The 21,235-nt window shown below is 46.4% G+C and overlaps 1 protein-coding gene and 1 long non-coding RNA gene across 2 annotated transcripts in view; one reads left to right on the top strand and one right to left on the bottom strand.

The window, feature by feature from the left end:
• The window catches only part of Ankh (ANKH inorganic pyrophosphate transport regulator), a 133,757-nt gene that overhangs the window by 97,352 nt on the left and 15,170 nt on the right, over positions 1–21,235 (bottom strand). The window lies entirely within an intron of this gene.
• On the top strand, positions 10,353–16,001 carry LOC125414921 (uncharacterized). The gene is made up of 3 exons (XR_007236447.3): positions 10,353–10,825; positions 15,461–15,528; positions 15,864–16,001. It is a non-coding gene; the product is annotated as an uncharacterized LOC125414921 (long non-coding RNA).

The raw sequence follows: 21,235 nt of genomic DNA, 5'->3' as shown, positions 1-21,235 counted from the left end.
GCTTTCTGGCCAGGCAACCTAGCTGAATCAGGTTCAGTGAAAAGCTTGTATAAAAATATAAGATGAACAGGGGCAGATGAAGACACCCAGTGTCAATCACTGGCCTCCACAAATTCATGCACATACATAAGAACATGTATACAGACACACACACAAATAAATGTAAAATAGACAAAAATAAAGTGACAGCAGTGCCAGTGTCCACTATAATCTCAAGGGACCAGTGCCATACCCACAGTTACAACTGACTGAAATGTTTCCCCAGCAAGGACTTCTTACAGCTGAGTCTGGTACAACCATGACTACCCCGCTCCCACCAAGGCTGCAGGGTAGGAAGTCATCAAACGCAGTCAGCCCTAACTCACCTGATTACAGGATGCAGTTTTGACTGAAGCCTTAATCTCCTAACAGTGCAGGTAGGGGAACATGCTCATCCAAGACAGCCACAGAATAAAAACAATCCTTCCTCCACGTGTGCGTGTGTGAGAGTCCCAATAACCGAGGAAAAGCTGTCACCTCCATAGACGACTCTCTCATCGCCCAATTAAATTATTTTCAAAATGTATTATTTGAGAATTCCATATGTGTATCCAATGAAATGTGATCACATCCACTTTACTGCATGGCTTCTTGGAAAAAAAAAAAAACAACAAATGGCCCGCTAACCTCAATTAGTATTGTCCATTTGAGCATGAGGGTGGGGTCACACACTGGAGCGTGGACAGCCTACCGGTGGCCACTCCCACCCCAGGAACGATTCTCTTCCAGTAGCTGTCAATTGCCAATAGCTCTGCAGTTAGGGGTGGGACTTCATGAGCTCCTCCCCATCCACACTGGGCTAGCCTGATCTTCCACAGGTCTTACATAGGTAACCACGACTGTGAGTTGGAGTGAGAAAGGCATGCTGTGTCCAGAGACAACACTTTGCACCCTCCAGCTCTTTCTGCCTCCTTTTCTGCGATGCTTCTGGGTGTTGACAGGAAGGTTGATAAAGATGTTCCTCTTAGAGGCATCCTCAATGGTTACTTGTATTCTTATAACTGACCCTGTCCTCTGCGAAAGGAGTTTCATTACCTGGGCTGATAGCAACCCAGGTCTACGGATATAGACATAAATATTCAGTAGACAAGATCCAGAAACGTAGGGAGCTTAAGGAGCAGAGAGAAGATCAATTATTTACAAGAGATATTTTACTTTTAAAACTTTCCGATTTTGGAAAGGCGGGGAGAGTCTTTGCCCAACGAAATACCCAACTTTATATTTCTCCACCAGTTCATAATTGTAGGCGTGCCAGCTCTACTCATGGCAGCCCCCTTCCAAGAAAAGCAACTCTTAGATCAACGATCTCCAAATACAGGGTTTTAAAAATATGTTCTGGCCTGAGAATTCAGCAGAGCTCCTTCCAAGATTGAGCATAATTCAAAAGCTAAAAACATAACAAAAAAATACTTTAAAAGTACTAAAAGGTGATGCTGCGAGCATAAATCTTATTGTTTCCATGGAAATTCTGACATCTTTCCAGGTGCAAATAAATATCATCTACACTACTGTGATTTGTTAGAAGCTCCCAACGCAGTTTCAATGAGGGGGAAATATTCCAAGATTACAGACAATTCCAGCACTTCAATAACTGAGGTTGATTATCAAATTATTGACTCCTGGGACCAAGGGTCGCGCCACACAGAGCAGAAACGAAGTATAAACCGGGCATATTCAACACCTAGAATCATCAGGCCAACTGGAAAAGAAATTACAGAAATTAAAATGCTGAGGATCAGGTTGGATCAGGCAAGCATCCAAAGAACTTTCCATCACTTTGCCTTCCCGGTTCTCCAGCTCTCATCTGCGGCCTGCATGGCTCTCTGGGCTGCTGGAAACAGCGCTCCTCAGAACTTCTGCGGCATGCTGGCTGACGCCAGGTTCAAGAGGAGGATGAAGCCATCTGATCCAGGGAAAGCAATGAACATTTAGAAATGTCGTTTGCAATGATCATTCCCAGGGTTCCTGTCAATTGCCAAAGAAAAGGTAGGTAGCTACAGTTGAGTGACAGCTTTGCGGATTTAACAGGTTTTCTGATTTAGTTGGGGGTCCCAGTGCTGCCTTGGTGGCCCTGAGCTTGACAAGCCTGCCCCGTGGGGTACCTCTGGTGACAATGCCGGCTTTTCCTCTTGTCTCAGCTGGATCCCTGGTTAACACACAGACAATGGCTCATCTCCTGCTTATTTTAATGCCTGTGAGGGATCCCAAGCGCAGATGTCCCAATGCCAGTAAACTCCCATTCCATTCAGGTCGTGGCATAGCCACATGTTTTGGAAACTCTAACAGAGACTTAACACTAAAAAGAATCAGCTTGCCACGCTCATTAAAAATGATGAGATACGTGTCCTGTCAGCTGAACACCTTGCCCTGGGATGCTCAGATCTGAAGACATCATTCACATGAAGGCTGTTAGCTCTCTGTGGTAATGGGCAGGCTAGTAAAAGGCGCTATCATTTCTCAGAGCTTGGTGGGCTGTAGAAAAAACCACCTTCTGCAATATTAGAATAGGAACACACACACACATATACATGGGTGGGGAGCGACATGTTTTTCCCTCCTGTAGGTATGAGGTACAGGATGGATTTAGAAGTGAAATAATCCTTATAGATTCTGGGAATTTCTCTAATGCAGGTTTCCTGTTTCCCATAATGGCTCCCTCAATCAAGATACCTCTTTTCCTTGTTCTCCCCATCTGTCCTTCCCCCATCTCGACCATCCTGTTCCCTCAAGTTCCCCCCCACCTTCTTCTGTCCTTCTGCTCCTTACCCACACTCTCAATTTTCCCAGGAGATCTTGTCTACTTCCCCTTCTCAGGGAGATCTGTGTATGTTTCTCTTAGGGTTTTCTTTATTACTTAGCTTCTCTAGGGTCATGGACTATAGGCTTCTTATCCTTTGCTTTACAGTATTCACCGATTAGTGGGTACATACCATGCTCATCTTCCTGGGTCTGGGTTAACCCACTCAGGATGGCTTTTTTCCATCCATTTGCATGCAAATTTCAAGATGTCACTGTTTTGTTTATTTTGTTTGTTTGTTTGTTTGTTTGTTTTATGGCTGAGCAGTATTCCATTGTGTAAAATTTTCTTTATCCATTCTTCAGTTGAGGAGCATCTAGGTTGTTATTCTCTCTGGAGGAATACCTTGCTAGATATTATGGGGAGGGCCTTGGTCCTGCCTCAAAGCAATGTGCTAGACTTTGTTGACTACCCATGGGATGCCTTAGGGGTAAGATGGGGGAGGGAAGGTAGAAGGGAGGGAATGGGAACTGGATTTGGCATGTAAAATGAGAAAACATAGGTTTTTAAAAAAACAAATTAAAAAAAAACAGAAGTGAAATAATCAAGAATTTTAGTGAACATTTCTGCCACACAACCTCGAGGGCAAGTGTGACATATGCAGAGACCTTTCCAGGTCCCCTGCATGGCCTGACTGGCCTGTGCTGACCTCTAGACCCCGCAGAGCCTATGCCCGAGTGTGAAGTGGGAACTGTGTCATGCATCACGGCATCCCCTTCTAGAAAGTAAGTACTGGTGAGCAAAGGCAGAGCCGGGCCTCCAGTCAGCCTCACTGCATCTTCTCTCTTGTCTGAAAACTCTTCCCAGCAGCAGGAGGGAATTGGGAAATCAGAGCAAACCATCACAACCATTTGCAGTCACAACGACGGGCCCCTCACTGGGTATCATCAATCTGGCCTGTATTCCAAATGTGCTCCCCTCCCATGAACCTCACAGGCATCCGTAAAGAACAAAGTCAGGCTAGATGGATCTTGTACAAAACGTGAAGAGGAACTAACAGAACGAGGTGCACTGTTGGCCTGTGGGGCACAGATAAGAGCTGCCCTCCAACTCTAGACAACTTATCCAGCACCCTTGACCTCAGCCTCCCCACCTGGAAAGGGAGATAACCACGAGGACCCCTCACAGGCTACAAACCGCCCTGCTGACTATCCAGGTGAACATGGGCAGGGACTGGGAAAAGGACACTGCTGTGCCGGGAAAGAGAAACTCATCTGTTCCAGGGCTTCACGGGGAATTTCAAGATTCTTAAAACACATCAAGATGCGCTATGTGGTCTGCAGCAAGTCAAACCAGCCCTCTTTCTGTGCACTGGGCTCCTCGCGGAGAGCCAGGATGCTGACAGGATTGCTGAGGGGCTAGGGAAGTCATCACAAGGTCCTCTGCTGTGCAGGCTGTTACTATCCAGGCAGAGGAAGCAGGGTTCTTAAGGACACAGCCAGAACGGGAAAGAAAAGGCAGTGTCTTTGTTGTTGCTGTTATTTTGTAATGTCACTGACACTGATCTGTCAAGCAGAATCCATCACTATTTCAGATACCCCTACAGTGATTCATTTTATGGCTATAATTTTTTTTAATCTGGATTGGTACAGACTTTTGTTAAATTTTAACAAGCTTCTACATATATTTTTAATTCTGTTGAGACTAAAAGAGATGGATGTTGCCAGGCGGGATGAATGTTGTACCTCTGGTTAGTTGCTAGAATAATTTGTGTCTTGGCAGGATGTGCCCCGTTGTAAAGGGCACCTTTTGAAAACCCCGGCGGTCCACGCCCGCAGCCAGCCTGGTGCATGCTAAAATGCTTCTCGGGTCCAGCACTATTGACTGGAAGATCATTTTTACAGCTGGGTCATTAATCCTCATTGGCATCTTTGTGTGTTAGGCGGTCAGAAGAGCACAAACCCCACACTTTCCCTTAATTGGTATCTGGTTGTGCATTCTGTGTGTTTGGATGTTAGGGTCCTGGCAGATGTCTCTCCTGGCTATTAATTATTTTCCTGTTTGTCTTTCTGCTTAAGCAGCCGCTCACTTTGTCTCCTGCCAGGATCATCCTCATCAACAGTCTTCTCAGCTCCAGAAAGTCATGCTGTGTCGAGTCTCACTGTTCCTAGGGACAAGCAGGCCCACGCCACTCACAGGCAACCCCAAGGGACGTGGAAAATGCAACAACACAAGCAGACACACTTTGAGGTGTTTTTGCTCAATTCCAAAGGGGTTATTTCACTTGGCAGCTGGGTCTTTGCACACTTTTTGACAAAGGGAATTTTAGAAACAATGTACGTTTCTAATAAGTCACTTAAGGAGCCTGACAAAGCACTCCACGTGTGAATTTTTCTGCCTGTACACACAAACTGCAGGTGTGGCATAAAACTGGCTAAGTCCCTCCCTGTGGCCTGAGTTGAGATGTGTTGGTCACGGAACAAATCATTATCCACATGAGGTAAAGAGTATCCCAGACCCAAGCACCAAACAACTGGGTTTTTAAAAATACTACATTCTCTTTAAACAATAACCCAAATAAAAACAAGCTAGTAAAACCCGAGCAGTGACCCATGAGTAGTTTTTGACCCAGTTATCCTAACAGATCTCCCAAGTGGGCTCTCACTTTTAGCAAATGGAGCCTCTCATGTTCGTTGAGAAGCAACAAAGACCAGAAAACCGAAGCATACAGTGCATGCAGGAGCCAAGTATTCACAAAGGAGCCATACATCTGGAACCCTGGAACCTAAGAAATCCATTGGTATTTTTCACTGATTTGAATCTTTGCACTGAAACCCAAGTGCTTGGTTCAGAAACATCCAGGATGAGCTCTCATTTCCAGCAAGGAAAGATTGTTCTATTTTTGTCCTTAACGTCAAGAGAAGACAAAGACGCTAGCACCGATACCTTCAAACTTACAGCTAGGCACGTGACTGGCCTGCACATGAGTATGGCTTAGCGTTGTACATAGACACGCTATGTAAGACATACTTGTATGTATGTATGGAGGGTTCTGCATGTTAGAATTGTGAGGTGTGCACGTATGTGTGTGCTGTGCACCCACACATGTGTGTGCATGCATGTGGAGGCCTGTAGTCAACATGAGTTACCTTCCTCAATTACTCCCCACTCTACTGAGGCCGAGTCCCTTGCTGAACTGGAGCTCACCAATTCTGGATAGCCTAGCTGTCCAGCTTGCTCAGGAGATCCCCGCTATCTGCCTCCCAGGCATTGGATTACAGGCAACCACCAGACCTGCCAGCTTCTACATGGGTTTGGGGGCTCCAAACTCTAGCCTTTCTGTTTGCACACCAAGTAATTTATTCCCAGAGGCATCCCATTAGGCTCTCCTACTTGGTCTTCTTAAAGAAAGCTCTATTAATGGTTTTGCTGAAGCCAGATCTAACCTCAAATCTTCTTTCCCCCTTCAGAATAAAAAGGGGGTTTTGTTTGGTTTATTTGCCAGGCTGGCTAGCTCTGATTGGTCTCCAAACTCAGATTACCTTCAGGCTGAGAGGGAGATGGCAATCACCAAGTCCTGGCTTTCTTTCCCTGAAGAAACCACAGGATGTCAGAGAACACGATGGAAGCTGTGGCTCTCACTACTCCACCCTTCAGCCTCAACATTCTAATTCTGCACCACAAATAACACAGCTTGTGTATGTCATGGACGTATGTAGGACCTAGCATTTATTTTGATATGGAAGGAATGTAAAAATATAAGAACATTCAGGGGCAGGGATATGGCATGCACTGGCAAAAGCAACATGTCTCTAACTGATAGCAATTCAAAACATTGAAAATGGCTAGTATCTCATTGAACCCCATAATTGCCCAGGCTAGCCCTCTATGAACGACACAGAATTTGCCCAAGGATAAGCAAAGGAAAGGTCAGGGAGTTCTTTACATTTTCAACTGAGGACTCTTGCTGTGTTCATGATGGACATGGCACGTGACTCCTAACCACATCTCGCCAACACACCAGTCATGGGCATGGTGATACCCTAGACCTCTGAGGTCAACGAGTGAGCTGTCTAACTGAAGTCTGGAATTTTCATGGCGTTCGGTGTTCCTGGGATTGACCTCAGGGCCTTGTGCATAGCAGACAAGTGCTATAGCCTTGAGATACATCCCCAGCTATACAGCATTTTAAAAATAATATTTCATTTTTTTGTCTTACTATATCCAGTATCCAGATTAAAAGTTTTTTTGTTGTTGTTGTTTTGTTTTGTTGGTTTTTCAAGACAGGGTTTCTCTGTGTAACAGTTCTGACTGTCCTGGACCTAGCTCTTGCAGACCAGGCTGGATTCAAACTCACAGAGATCCACCTGCCTCTGTCTCTTGGGTGTGGAATTAAAAGCATGCGCCACCACCACCCGGCTGAGAGTAAAGATTTTAAAGAAGGAACATTCTGTCAGCACTACAGGGTGTTAAGTGCTTACCATTTTCCATTTTGGCTTAAGACACAAATGCACTAAGAAAGCCGCCCCTGCGGCTTCTGCAGCGGCTTCTGCAGCGGCTTCTGCAGCGGCTTCTGCAGTCCTCTCAACTGTGCCTTTTGTGAACAGAAACAGGCAATCTCATGGTCCGTTGAGTGATGTGACCCATCTGAAGGAAAGGTCAATGCTTACGTATCTACCACGTAAGACCGTTTGCAGAAGTGGCGAGTGATTACGTTTTCAAATGATCTGTTTTAAATTTGTACTGACTTCTTTCTAATAACGCTCAGACAGCCGCACTCTCTCTCCGTCCCCCAGGAGGCTCTAACACCTACAGACAGTCAAGGGCATCTGGAAGAGGTCTCTAAGGGCATCTCCAGAAAAGGACGGAAACTGAGGAAAGGAGAATTCTGAATGAAGCCACAGGGGCAGAACTCGCAGCCTTTCACCTTTCTCACGCCATCTGGCTGTTTCTAACTCCATACACTGACCCCTTCCTAAGCACGGACGTGTCTCCTTCACCCTAAAATACATGACAGGAGCTATCCCACATGTTTTGAGGGGAGATACACCTGACTAGTAGGCATGATGACAGTAACTGTTACCAAGGGCCAAACAAGGCTTTACGCTCATTGGGTAGAATCCAGAAAATCAAATGGCCATCCAATATTTTACTTAAAAAAGAAAGAAAAGGAAAAGTCCATGCCTTTTCAATTTGCATGAAAAGGATCCAAGTAAAATCAATGACATCTGCATAAGTCATTGTAAGTCACACATAAGTAAATGTATGTGACGGTATTCATTATAAGTCATACATAAGTCAATGTATGCGATGGTATTCATTACAAGTCATGCATAAGTCAATGTATGTGATGGTATTTTCCCTTTAGAATTTTATTCTTATATCATCACACGAGTGTACCTAACAGCCACCAGGTTTTTGTCAGGAAGCTCGGTGGTACTAAATATATTTCTCTTAGGCAGCTGACACCATAGTCCCTCTCCAGAACTTGTTTCATTTTGTACAGCTGAAACTCGGTACCCACTGTACACTAGCATCCCTTTTCCTGCTTCCCCCAGCCCCTGCCATCTACCATGTCTTCTCTCTGTCTCTGTGAAGGGGACAACAGTGAGTGTCACACATGGATGCAGGCACGTGACACTTGCCTTCCTGTGTCTGGCTTCTTTCACTTAGCACAGTATCTTTGAGGGTGATCTATGATATAACATCTAGTGCTAGAGGGTCCCTGAACTCCCACATCCTAGAATTCTAGAATCAGGCAATTCCAAAGCTCTAGTTCAATGCACCACACAAGGGCTACACACAACTAAGACAAGCAGCTCTGAATGTGGCACAACACAAAATTGAAGACTCCCTTAAAATATGAGATTGTTATTTTTGATGTCTTGTAAGTTGACTGTGCGGCTCTTGGGGGCGAACTGTCAAAATGTCAAGAGGTTAGACACACCTGCAGGAAGAGATATTGTTAAGAAAAATAAAAGGGATTAGTCTTTTACAAAGGGGGTAATAAACTCGATGCAATTTCACCACCACCACCCCAGAAGATAATAAAAGGTTAAAGAGGCCATAGTCCTTGCTGGATTGGATGCACTCCTAGGGAATAGACACATAAGAGGCTATTTGTTGCGAGGAAAAGAAAACACCATCCTAGACCACTTTGAGGTGAAGGTGGTAAATAATTAGCGTCCTAGGTACAATGTTTCGCTCACCCAAGAGCTGCCTGGTTGTGGGAGGAGCAGACAGGGAGGGCTGGCTTCTTACTTGGCTGTGAGACTTGTCAATCATGTCCACACTTGCGAGGTTTAGAGGCTGCCCAAAACTTTTTAGCTGTTTCGGGCTAAAAAGAAGCACTTCAGGGGACTGGAGAGATGGCTCAGAGGTTAAGAGCACTGACTGCTCTTCCAGAGGACCCAGGTTCAATTCCCAGCACCCACATGGCAGCTTACAGCTGTCTGAAGATCCAGTTACAGGGGATCTGACACCTTCACACCAATGCACAAGTTAAATAAACCATAAAAAATAAAAAAGAAGCACTTCAAAGGCACAGAACACCGGCACACCAGAAAGCCAAGCACAGGGGCAGTAGTACCAAGCAACACCCAAAGGGACTGCCTGGAAAGCCTGAGTCAGCTGTGCAGTGACTGCGATGGAGCCCGGGGTGATCCTGGGTGTTCTGTCTTAGGTAGCTAACACGTTGAATTCTCTATTGCACTAAATGAAAGAAACCAGACTCAGGAAGACAAGTGACATGCGCCCACATCCATGTGTGGTGTTGGGAACTGTAAACCCCCAGATCCTGAATTTCTTGTAAACAACTTGTTTTCTCCTCTGCTCTGAGACAGCCTGCAGCTGCTCTGAGCACAAGACCCTCAGGGGTTCCTGATGGCAGGGAAGTGGTTTCTGGTGTGTTTGGCTGGGGCGTGGCTACCCCTATATAAGCTGCCCCTGGACACAATAAAACGGGCACTCCTGTTTCAAGGATGGCCCATGTCTCTGTCTGTGAGTCTCTGTGTGTTTCAACCTCCAGCCCCTTGCCCAGTTCATGAACTGTTCGGTGGCGCATAGAGCGCAGACGGGCATGATGTGGTACAGTGTGGCACTCACTGTTGTCCTCTTCACAGAGACAGAGAGAAGACATGGTAGATGGCAGGGGCTGGGGGAAGCAGGAGAAGGGATGCTAGTGTACAGTGGGTACCGAGTTTCAGTTGTGCAAGACAAAGCAAGTCCTGGAGAGGGACTATGGTGTCAGCTGTCTAAGAGGAAAACCATCTTCTACAGGATTCTGGCTGTGTCTCAAGCTGGAACTGGTCATTCAGGCCTACAGAGCATCAAAGGCTTTAGTTTAAAGAGCCCGAGAAAACACTCAGATAAATTGTGTGGGCTGGGCTTGGAAGAGATAAAGCCCGCAGGAGCAGGGAGTACCACTTTTCTGTCTAGCCCCAGTCTGAATGATAAGTTCAGAAGGGTCCCTTCTATCATCCTAGTACACGTGCTTGATTCTGGAAGGAACATCATGTCACATGTGGATGGTAGCCACTCTTCCCTTCCTCGTACAGTCACAGCACCCAGAGCAGAATGTCCTGAAAGGTAGACCTATGACGTGAAAACCCGCTCTACCTGGTCATGGCCCGGGTTCAGCATGCTCTGTTCCATAGCTCTGCTGATGTCCAGCAGCTTCAGTTTAGAGGACTTCAGAGTAATCCAGAGCCTAGAGCTAAACTGTGCCCAGATGCCCTGGGGCCGTGAGACCTTCACAAGAGGTTGTTTGTTAGATATGGAACTGCCAGCAGATATATAGCCTTGTCTCCCGGGGTAGCTTGGCTCCCTCAACCAGGAGCCTGGGCGGAGCCTTTGGGACTCTTATTTTATATGATGCACCAGACACCAGCAGGAGTGCTCCTTCCAAACAACTCAGGGCATGGCTGAAGACGAGAGAATGTGCAGACACAAACCTGACAAGGGCACACAGCGCAGGAGAAGGCAGCCTGGGCAAGAAGGGAAAAAAGTTCTGCTGCCCTGACCCACAGACTTCTGCTTACTTCTTCAAGGGTAAGTCCTGGCTCGTGGCTTAGTCTTCAAGTGAGGAAGGACAGGGCTACCATTAAAAAAAAAATGACATAAGAAGCATTAAGAGTAAGGTGTGGTGACACATGTCTGACATCGCAGCACTAGGGAGGTGGAAGCAAGAAGGTCTGCTTAGGTAGGCTATGTACAATCCTGCTCCCTGAAATAAACAAAAAGTAACAAACGATGCCTTTAATTCACACACTTGGAATGCAGTGGCAGGCAGATCTCTGAGAGTCTGAGGACACCTGGTCTAGAGGGATGGGGTTCTAGTTCAGTCACTAGCTTGAGACTGCAGATGAGGCCCTGTCTCAAAAACAAAGCAAAGCCAGCGAAGTCCCACCAAAACAAAGCACTCACGAAAGAACAAGGGTGTGGTGGGGTAGATGAAGGGTTATAGTAATGAAATCCTGACAGCCAACTCCTAAGGCAGGCATCTTGTACTTAAGGAATGCAAGCACAAGCAGGAACTCTTCCATTCACGCGGATGTGAACTTTTAGGATGGACACTATGCTTTCTTTTTAGTCCAAAAGAGATAGAGGGGAGGAGCAGGTGTACTTGCGTTACCCACAAGGCCTCCCCTGGAGTCAAATTCTCTCAGGACAGCAGCGCCCAGCAGTGACTTGGCGGCAAAGGAGAATAGCTTTGTTATCTGTGTGGCAGGATCTGCCTCACACTACAAAGCAGCCTTTGCCCTAGTTCCCCTGAAGTCAGGGGTAGCCTAAAGTCAAATTAAATTTTCAACACACCCAGTCTGGCAACCTTAGGACAACCCTGAATCTTATGTACCTCTCCAACAGCCTCCTCTTTCTCGACAATAAACAGGTTTGCTTATTTTTAAAAAGCAGAACTACGTTCCAGTTGCCAGGTTTATCTGAGTTTACTTCTGACCAAAGGTGAGTGAGTTTCCAGTATCGCACAGGATTTCAGTGCGTGCACCCCCTTCCCACCCCACACAAACACCCCCACCCCATCAGTTTCCTGGCCATCAGCTTAAAAGAAACAAAGTAAGCTCAGAGATCCCCAGAAACAACAGAACTCAAAGGCAACCTTCGGTTACCTCCATTTCCAATCACTAATGGGAACTGTCCCATCTAGACACAGGTGGCGGCTTAAAGAGGGCCTTGCTATCGAGAAGTTTGTTGACACGGGCCTCAAGACTTGAAGGAGTTTTTATGTCTGACTCTGAAAGCTGTACCCCCCTTCCCTCCCCGTCTCCTTTTTGGTTTAAATCATGTTCTTTGCCTTTTGTCTCAGACAGCTGTTTCTGGGAGCATCTACTAGGGAAGATGGGAGCCAGAGTGTTTGGCACCGATTTTCTCCTCAAAAATACTTTCCCCCGGGAGGAGAAAATTCCGACCAATCTATCACATTATTGATTTCTTCATGCAATTCTACTCCTGTTTACCTAAGCAGGCAAAGAGGGGAAAGGAGGATGAAGGACAGCCAATAAAGAAAGCCCTTTGTTTGCAACCCAACTTTCAAATACTTTAGCAAGATGTCTTACCACTTAGCATCCAGATTAAGGGTACTGATAGATACATGTCTCCGGGTGCCTTTCCCCAATTGCTACCTTAGTAACCAACAGAAATGAGTGTTCTATGTTTTTACTCAGTTAGCCGATGTGGAAGAGTTTAATTCAGATGCAGAAATGCATATGGAGATTTCTTTCTCCATCTACTTGAACCCAAAACACCACTGTGCTGAGGGAGAAGCCATCATTGTTGGCTACAGTCTGTTTAGTTTGTTTTTTGTTTTTTGTTTTTTTTTTTTTTCTGAGACAGGAACTCTCTACACAGTCCTGTCTGTCCTGGAATTCACTCTGTGGACCAGGTTGGCCTTGAACTCACGGAGATCCTCCTGCCTCTGATTCCCAGGTGCTGGGATTAATAAGGTATGTCAGCACACCTGGCTATCTGATTTGTTGTAAACACTAAGAAAGGAAGTGAAGACAGGAAAAGTAAACAAAACAGGCTTGCTTGGGTGTCAAGAAAAAGCCTTTCGTGAGGGTGTATAGCGAGATTTTAGCCCACTCGCCCTCACTACATAGTCTTACAACATTGCAGATCTTCTGAGGTTCTTCTAGAAGTCAAGTGGACTCCAGGTTCTTCCCATAATGAGCTCCAAGGACTGTGGGGGACCATAAGAACAGGATGACCAGGAGAGATGGGACTAGCTACACCATGGCAAAGGTGACAGAGGTCTACACGATACTGCCAACCGTGTCCTTAGAAACCCTTCCACACCCACCTAGTAAACAAACTCGGGCTTTCTAAACACAACTGAACGGTAACCGAGTATCTTTCAGTAAATCATGCTTAAAGCAGAATGTCAAACGCTAAGGAAGACGGTTATGGTTTTTTTTAAAGTTTAAAGTCTGTCACACAAATGCCTAAGAATGTTATTCCCAGCTGGGCCTGTTGGTGCTCTCCTGTAAGTCCAGCATGCAGAAGCAGGAAGACCGAGTTTAAAGTCTGTCTCAGCTATAGAGCAAGCTCAGGGTCATCGAAGGCCCTAAGATCCTGTCTCAAAAAACAACACGAACACGAACACACACACACACACACACACACACACACACACGCACACACACTATCATTCCTGAGTCAAGTATGTAAGATGGCTTTTCTAACTCTGTGTGAATTTCCCATGCTAGTAGTGCCATGAGACTCTACATAAAGATGGAGAGGAAACAACCGTGCATGTGTACAACCACACTTTCCATGCGTGTGTACATAGAGAATGAACTGTGACACAGCAAGGGCCTGGGTTTACTTAATAGTTTTGTATAATTTTTATTCCCTCAACTTTTAAAAGGATTTCTCCCTTCCTCCCATCTTCTCTCCCTCCTTCCTTGCAGCAAAATGAGCCTAGGGCCTAGGCATTTCACTGCTAGGCGATATTGCCAGCCTTTCTACTCTTTCTTATGTGGGCAAAGGGATGGTAGCTCAAGGGTAAACAGAAAGGCCCAGGTAGTCAACTGATTATTGTTTTGAGGCATTTCTACGAGAGATGTGTCACCCAACACTAATAACTTCAAAGAGAAAGCTCAGATGCTTGCGCACGCGCGCGCGCGCGCGCACACACACACACACACACACACACACACACACGCACACACCCACACCCTGACATCGAATGAGAAGACCTGCTAAGAATGAAGTCAAGCCTTTGGTTCTGGCTATTGTCTTACAGGCTGTCTTATTTCAGCAGCACTGTGCTATTTTTGGGGACAGAGAGAAAGCCAATTATCCACTCAAGGCAGAGCTCGAATCCACACCGAGGAGGAAAAAAAGACGTAAGCCCCCCAAAATGAGTGAGGGGGCGGCTAGTAACAAGAGCACGGTGATGATAAGGCAAGAAAAAGCTGTGGCTCGTTCTGACAGAGCCTCCTTTGTAGTGGAGGCCAGCGATGTGCGGCTGATACCTGGCTGCAGAAGAAAGGAACTTCCCTTGGGTCCTCAGGGACCTGCCACCAACAGCAAAGGCAAGGAGCATGCTCACAGAAGAGCAAAGCGAACAAAGAGCGGAACACGGCTGGCATCAGGGGCTTTCTGGGTCCTTCCATGATCTTGTTTACAGCAGAACCATTGATCTTGTTTAGAGCAAAACTGTTCCTTCAGATCCCAACAACTCTGTAAGCACGGTGGCTGAATGACAAGCGGCTGCTGCCGGGGCTTCCAAAGCACGTGGGCTAGCAAAAGAAGTCGGCTTTACTCTCCGACAATCTTAGGATAGAGAGATTTTTCTCCTACTCAATATGGGAGGAACATATGCTTTCAGACAACCACCACTCATTATGAGACTCTAGAAAATTGACAGCAGAAAACCTAGCAAGGACTTTGATTCAATTTCCGGGCTTCTCACCATGTTCTAGAAAGAAGAAAATCGTTGTCATATTGTTCCTTTCTGCAATGAGCAGTAATAGTTACCAAGAAGAGAACACTGTATTATGAAGAAGACTGACTTACGAATCACTTTTCGTCTGTTGAAGGATGACTGGCTGTGCTTATTCACCCCCTCCTGCCTCTCTATCACTTCTCCACAGAAGGTCGGAGCACAAACCCCCAGACCCTCAAACAGGAGAAGGAGCAACACAAAGGTTTCCATGCCTCCATGTTGTCTACTCCCAGGAAAAATGGCAGCATATCTGTGGGCCGTTCCTCCGTGTGGGAAACCACAAAGATACGCAGCTATGTGGAATTCAGAGTCCCCTGAAGGCTGGCAACCCACTGTCCTCTCTCCCAGAGGGGTTACAGGTCAATTTAAAAGCCTCACTATCTATCCCCTTCAGAGCAAACCCATGCTTTGCTCTCTAAGGTTTTAGTTTCACACTTCATTCCATGGTTAACATAATCTAGCCTATTCCAACCAGCCTGTGAATATTTTAGTTCAGGCTAATGGGCAACCCCAAACAAAAGAAAGCCACCAAAAGGCTGCCAAGGTTGTGTAACCAAAGACTTAATAACCTCTAGAAGGAAACATTGGCTTTGAAAACAGTCCCAAACATGTAAATGTGCTTGTTGAGGGGGGAGGGGGGAGGGGAAAAAGACACTTTAGTTTACAAAACAGAGTCGTGTATATAAACACCCCACACTTATTTCTGCCCCTTTCCCCAGTGACTTGCACCTGCGCCCTAGTCACGGTTTAGAAGATCAGATTTCCTCTCTGTCGGATCTGCACACAGGTGAGTCCCAGGTACATTTCTCTTCCATTGCCTCATTTGGAGATGGGGGAGGGAGGGCACTCTGGCTCCATTTCTGGACACCCCCCACCCCTTTGTATAACAGTGAGAAAATAGAACCCTCACACCACAAGGTTTTAGTCCCTCCAGTATCGCCCACACAGAGACTGTCGAAAAATGACCCCCACTCATTCACATTACCCACACGGAAAAGTAGCAGCAGTTATTAGGGGACATATTAGATAGAGGAGGAGGGGGGAGAAGCTGAGCTCCGAAAGGGGGCTACTCTTTGTCAGCCTTCTGCACACCCTTCCCCCCTCCTACCTGTGTTTCCTCAGTGGACCCTCTGGGACCGACAACCTGCGCTGACTTGGCTCCCTCAAGAGAAACTGCCTCACAAAACACAGGCCTTCTTTATCTCACTAGAAGAACCTTCTCATTGGACGCAATAAAAAAAAAAATCGTTTTCAAACCAAGTACGGTGTCCTCATTTGTAACCAGCTGTCTCTCAGAAGGCAAAGGCAAATTCAAGGTCCACCTGGGCGTATGCGGTTGGATGGTGTGTGTTGTGTGTATCCTGCAGAAGGGCTGCAGAAAGCAGGTCTTTTCGCTGCACATTTAAGCAGCTGCCAAACCTGCAAGCAAGTCCCAGACGTCCTTCCCTGAATGTAGCCCATCTGCTTGTATGGGTTTGCTTTATACCTCAAAGTACCCTCAGCTGTCCTGATGTATACCCTGAGCTATGTGCACACCACAGTTATGTGTGTGTGTGTGTGTGTGTGTGTGTGTGTGTGTTTAGGGAAACATCTAACACACTTGGTTCATCGACCCTCCATTTGCAGAGAAAAGTGGGCTCTGTCTGACAGAGACGGACATGTTTGTATCTGCAGAATTCCACTGGCACCTGAGGCGTCCACAATTTCCTTTATTCTTAACTTACGGAAGCCTATCTGAAATTCCTACTGTGTGCAGAATTCTGGAGGAGAAGAAAAACACCGGCGTCTGGGGACACCGAGACAGAGGCAGGGTCACACAGCAGCCCCGTCGTAGGGATCATGGGAAGATGGAGGAGGAACACTGCAAAATAGGTCCTTAGACGACAGCGGCACTGCCCAGCAGCGCTTCTCGGGAGGGTGGGGCGGAATCAATGCGCCTCCTTCTCGGCCTCCTCTGGAGCTGGCTGCCCAGGGGAGGAAAGGAATCCATCACAGTGGCAACCAGGGCAACTCAATCTGAAACTAATGAATGCTTGGCTGGAGAAAAAGAAAATCTTTAGAACAGACTTAACTTATGAAAGGGTGCTGAAAAGCGGGGAACTGCACTGTGTGCCAGAAGGCACTGCCAATTAAAGTCCAGAGAGCCCACGTCGTGTATTTTTTTCACACTATATGATTACATGTTAAGAAAGTGGTACACTGTGTTTCAGAGGGAACTGTGCCCATGTAGTTTAGCAGAGAGAGAGATGGGGCACAAGTCAGAGCCGCATGTTAGGAATGCTTAGGGAGAGAGAGAGAAAGAGAGAAGAGGGAGCCTGCAGTGATGCTGAACCCTCTAGGCCTTAGTGGTGACAGAGGCATCCCTCACCTCCTTCATTATGATAGATAGTACATGACCCCGGAAGGGGATACGAGAAGACTTAGGTACTCAGAGCAAGGGAGGCTAGCTTTGAAGTCCGGCTATCAGCAACCCTTCTATCACTAAGCCAGGTCGCTGTACCATGCATGACACTGGTCTCCAGAATCCTCCACAGCCCAAAGGGGGACCTGCTGCGGAGCATCATGCACGGTGAAAGGAAGTACTCCTGTCTCGGAGGAGGGAAATTCAGTGGAGCACATGCTCCGCAGACATCAGCGAGGGACTTCACGCTACTTCTAGGCAGGCCACAGAGAAGGTGCTTTGCAAACCGGAAGTGGTCTAAAAGTGTGGGGTGCGTGCCAGGCAAGGAAGCAATGCATGTTTCGTCACGTTCTGAAATAATGCTGTCTATCATCAGACTGGGCGTGGTGGCACACACCTGTAATCCCAGGACGTGGAATGTGGAGGTAGGAGGATCATTGTGACTTCAAAATCATCCTGGCCTATAGAGCAGGTCCGAGGCTAGCTAGGCTCCGTGAGAGCTTGTCTCAAGGAAAACAAAATAACGAAATTAAGACTGTCCATTTCTTCTGAAATGAAGCGGGGAGGAGGGTAAGTATTTGCTTTTTTTTGTTTTTTGTTTTTCTTTTACAGACAGAGTGGTGTATCTCAGTAATATCTCCTGGACCTCACTCTGAAGTCCAAGCTGGCCTCAAACGTACAATTCTCATCTTCCTTTTGAATGCTGGGACTGTAGGAGTGCACCAACATACTCAACAAGCACTTGTTTTCTGTGCCTGCAATTGAAACCATGTCTTACATTATAGGAGACGCGATTGCTTCTCAAAAACACAGACATATGCACAAATATATTAGAGACCATCCTTTTATAAAATGGGTATGTCCTAATTACAGAAAATACTTTCTTTTGTTTGCCTTCCTAATGCCTTATGTCTCTCTTGCTACTAAATGATGCTATTTGTGTTATTTGGCAAGGAAGTATCAATGCAATATATGAATAGGTCTAAATCAAAGGTTGCAGATGGGTGATTTTAAACGTCCTCTCAGTAAAAACCCAGCAATAACGTAATAGAAATAGAACCGAGTGCCCCCTGAGGTCGAACTAGGAAAAAGACAGCACAATATGAAAGCAACACGGTCCTGGAGAGCTGCCGGGCGCACAGGACAGGGCTAGGTCCCAGTGAATTACAGAGCAGGGAACATGAATGTCAAAGACTAGGGAGCTACTGACAGAGGTCATCAGAACAACACGTCTCTAAGAAATGAGATTAATGTTCAGGGTTAAAACATTTTGAATGGGGTGGGGGAAGAGTAGTGGAGAAGTGGCTCATGGTTAGAGCACTTGTTGCCCTTGTAGAGGACCAGGCTTCTATCTCAGCGATCACATGGTGGTTCATGATCACCCATTAACTCCAGTCCCAGGGGATCCGATGGCCTCTTCTGACCCCACAAGCACAAAGCATACACGTGGTGTACATATAAACATAATCTCTGATATCCAATAAAATCTATAAACCTAACTTTAAAAACTCTTGAATGCCCTTCATTGTGACTCCAACAGGAAAAAAAAACAACAAAAAACGTTGGTCCAAAAACTGAGCGCACTTTATAGGCTGTGGGCTGTGACCTGTCCAAAACCACGCCCTCCCCTGAGCAAAGGGCACATTCCCTTCCTTTGGCCCCATTCCCCTCCCCACCCCAGCAACAAGCCAGATGGCCCAGGAGAGCAGTTCTGCAGCATTCTGCAGAGGCCAGAGCTCAACCAGGATAGTGTAGCCCAGGTTCCTACTCAGCTCCACCCAGGGGAGGTCCATTTCACAGAATCCTCCTGGCTTCCAAGTCTTTGTCAAGCTGTGCCCAAGGAGGCGGCCTCCACTGTCTCCCTCCTAAGTCTTTGGAACAATTATAGTCAGAACTGTGAGGCCCGTCATCAAGAAGACATTTTGATTTTAAATTAATAGTATCTCTGCGGCCCTGGGCACCAACCGGTTCCCCAAACCGTCATCACTCCCCTCTTACTATGATCAAACTAATTGTTCAGGTTCAGAAGGAGAAGACAAACATTTCTTTTTCAGTCATACAGTTTCCTTTGGTAACAATTATTCTGACAGTATGGCTTTACTATTTTGCTCATGGCAAAAGTATTTTATTTATTTATTTCTGAGACAGGGTCGATAGGCTGGACTAGCACTTTCCTCAGTCTCGTGTGTCAGCTTCCTTAGTGCTGGAATCACGGACATGCGCTACCATAACAGAATACACAGTGGTGGCAGAGTGGCTTAGAAACTCCGTCACACAGATCGGCACGGTGGCAGGCCCCTTTCATCCCTGGTGGGGCTCTGTGAGTCCCAGGCCAGGCAGAGCTCCACAAGGAGACTCTGTTTCAAAAAGAAAAGAAAGAAGCAAAGACTAACCACAATTTATAATGTCATTTTTGACAGGGGAAAAAAATGTGTTCTACATGACTTTCATGATTCCAACCAGTGCAAACCGAAAAGGACACCCTCCAAGGTTGGTCCACCTGCCGCTGCTTACACAAGCATCTAGATTACAGGAAGATGGATAAGGAGCTACGCTGAATTTAATTCCAGATGGTACCTCTCTGCTGTTACCAAGCTCCGGAGTCCTGACGCAGCCCAATGCCAAGTAGTCACCGATGGTTTCAAATCTTCCATATCGTGATTTCATTAAGGCAAATAGCTGAGAACTGACTGCATCATGATAAAGCACTTTTACATTTTAAAAGGATAAATGGATATTCACAGCATTTGCAGTTAGGCAAAAAGGAATTCTAAAAAGAGCCCAGTGCAGTGCTGGGGGAGGGGGCTATCAAGAGTCAGACATCAAGCATGTGTCTTTATAGCTTGCACCATTCACTCATAATTTGTATTCTTTCAGTCAAGCAATTTAAAATATTTTCAAAATCTATTAATAAATTAACTGTGACTAGAATAGAAACCTTTTTATAAATAGTTTTATTTGTGTGTGTGTGTGTGCGCGTGCATGCGTGTACATCAGAACCTAACTTTCTGAGATTGGTTCTGTCCTTCCACCATGGGATTATGGGATTCCAGGAATACATCTTGAGTCATCACTTAGTCTCAAGCAGCTGTGCACTGAGCTGTGTTACCAGTCCTAGAACAGAACCCTTACCCTCACTAGCTCCCTTAAATCTAGTGGCCCAATCAGCCACCCCATCCAAGCGAGAGCCATGATCTAGTCCATCTGAAAATAGATTGAGATCTCCTCCAGCCTCTTCCTCACTCTAATCTCTAAAAGGCTTCAGCCACCTAATTGGTGGGAACCACAGTGGCTTCCTAATTGGTTCCCTCCATTCATTGGCCACACGGAAACCAAAATTATATGTCAAATATGCATACCCAAGCACACCATACCCTACAAAGAACAATTTTTTTTGTTCCATAGTGCTCAGGACCAAGGCCAAAAACTCTTGGATGAAGCCCAAACACGGGCCGTGGCCAGTCCAGCTACATTTCCTTAGCCAGTTAGCCAGCCGTTCTCACTTCCTGCAGGCCCAGCTCCAAATTCAGTAAACACAGTCATTCCTCAGTTGGAATGCTGCTTTCCAAAAGAATTTCCACTTCCTACAGGTCTCAGCAGGAACAGAAGGCCTCCTAGCTGCTGAGGATGGAGCAAGGCTCCTTCTACAGGATTCCAGGGCACACCCACCATGCCCTCCCGGCTCAATCCTGATTCTGTCATTTGACTAGTTGTCCTACTAGGCAGCCACACTTGAAAGCAAAGGGTTCTTCAGTATTCTTCCTGCCTTTTTTTCCCCTCTAGTGGAAACGAGGCTTATCATTGCTGTCCCCAGGCAGGCCTTGAACTCCTAGGCTCCCTCCTGCCCCCAACCCCACCCCGACCCTTCCCCTCCCACCCCACTTTAGCTAGGACCATCACAGCAGCTGTCTCATTGCTACCAATGACTAGTTCTTTGCCTGGGACATTATGAGTATCCAAGAAACACTCATGGCCTCTATGCTTCTGAGCCCCTGTTCTTTAATGAACACACACACACACACGCTTGCACCTGGGGAAGCCAGTCATAGCTTCCAGCTCACTAAGCAGCCACCATATATTGTCTCAAAGCACT

This window comes from Myodes glareolus, chromosome 15, assembly GCF_982192425.1.
Source record: "Myodes glareolus chromosome 15, mMyoGla1.1, whole genome shotgun sequence".
NCBI lineage: Eukaryota > Metazoa > Chordata > Mammalia > Rodentia > Cricetidae > Myodes > Myodes glareolus.
Note: the sequence above shows the minus strand (reverse complement) of the source record. Positions and strands in the feature narration are given on the sequence as shown.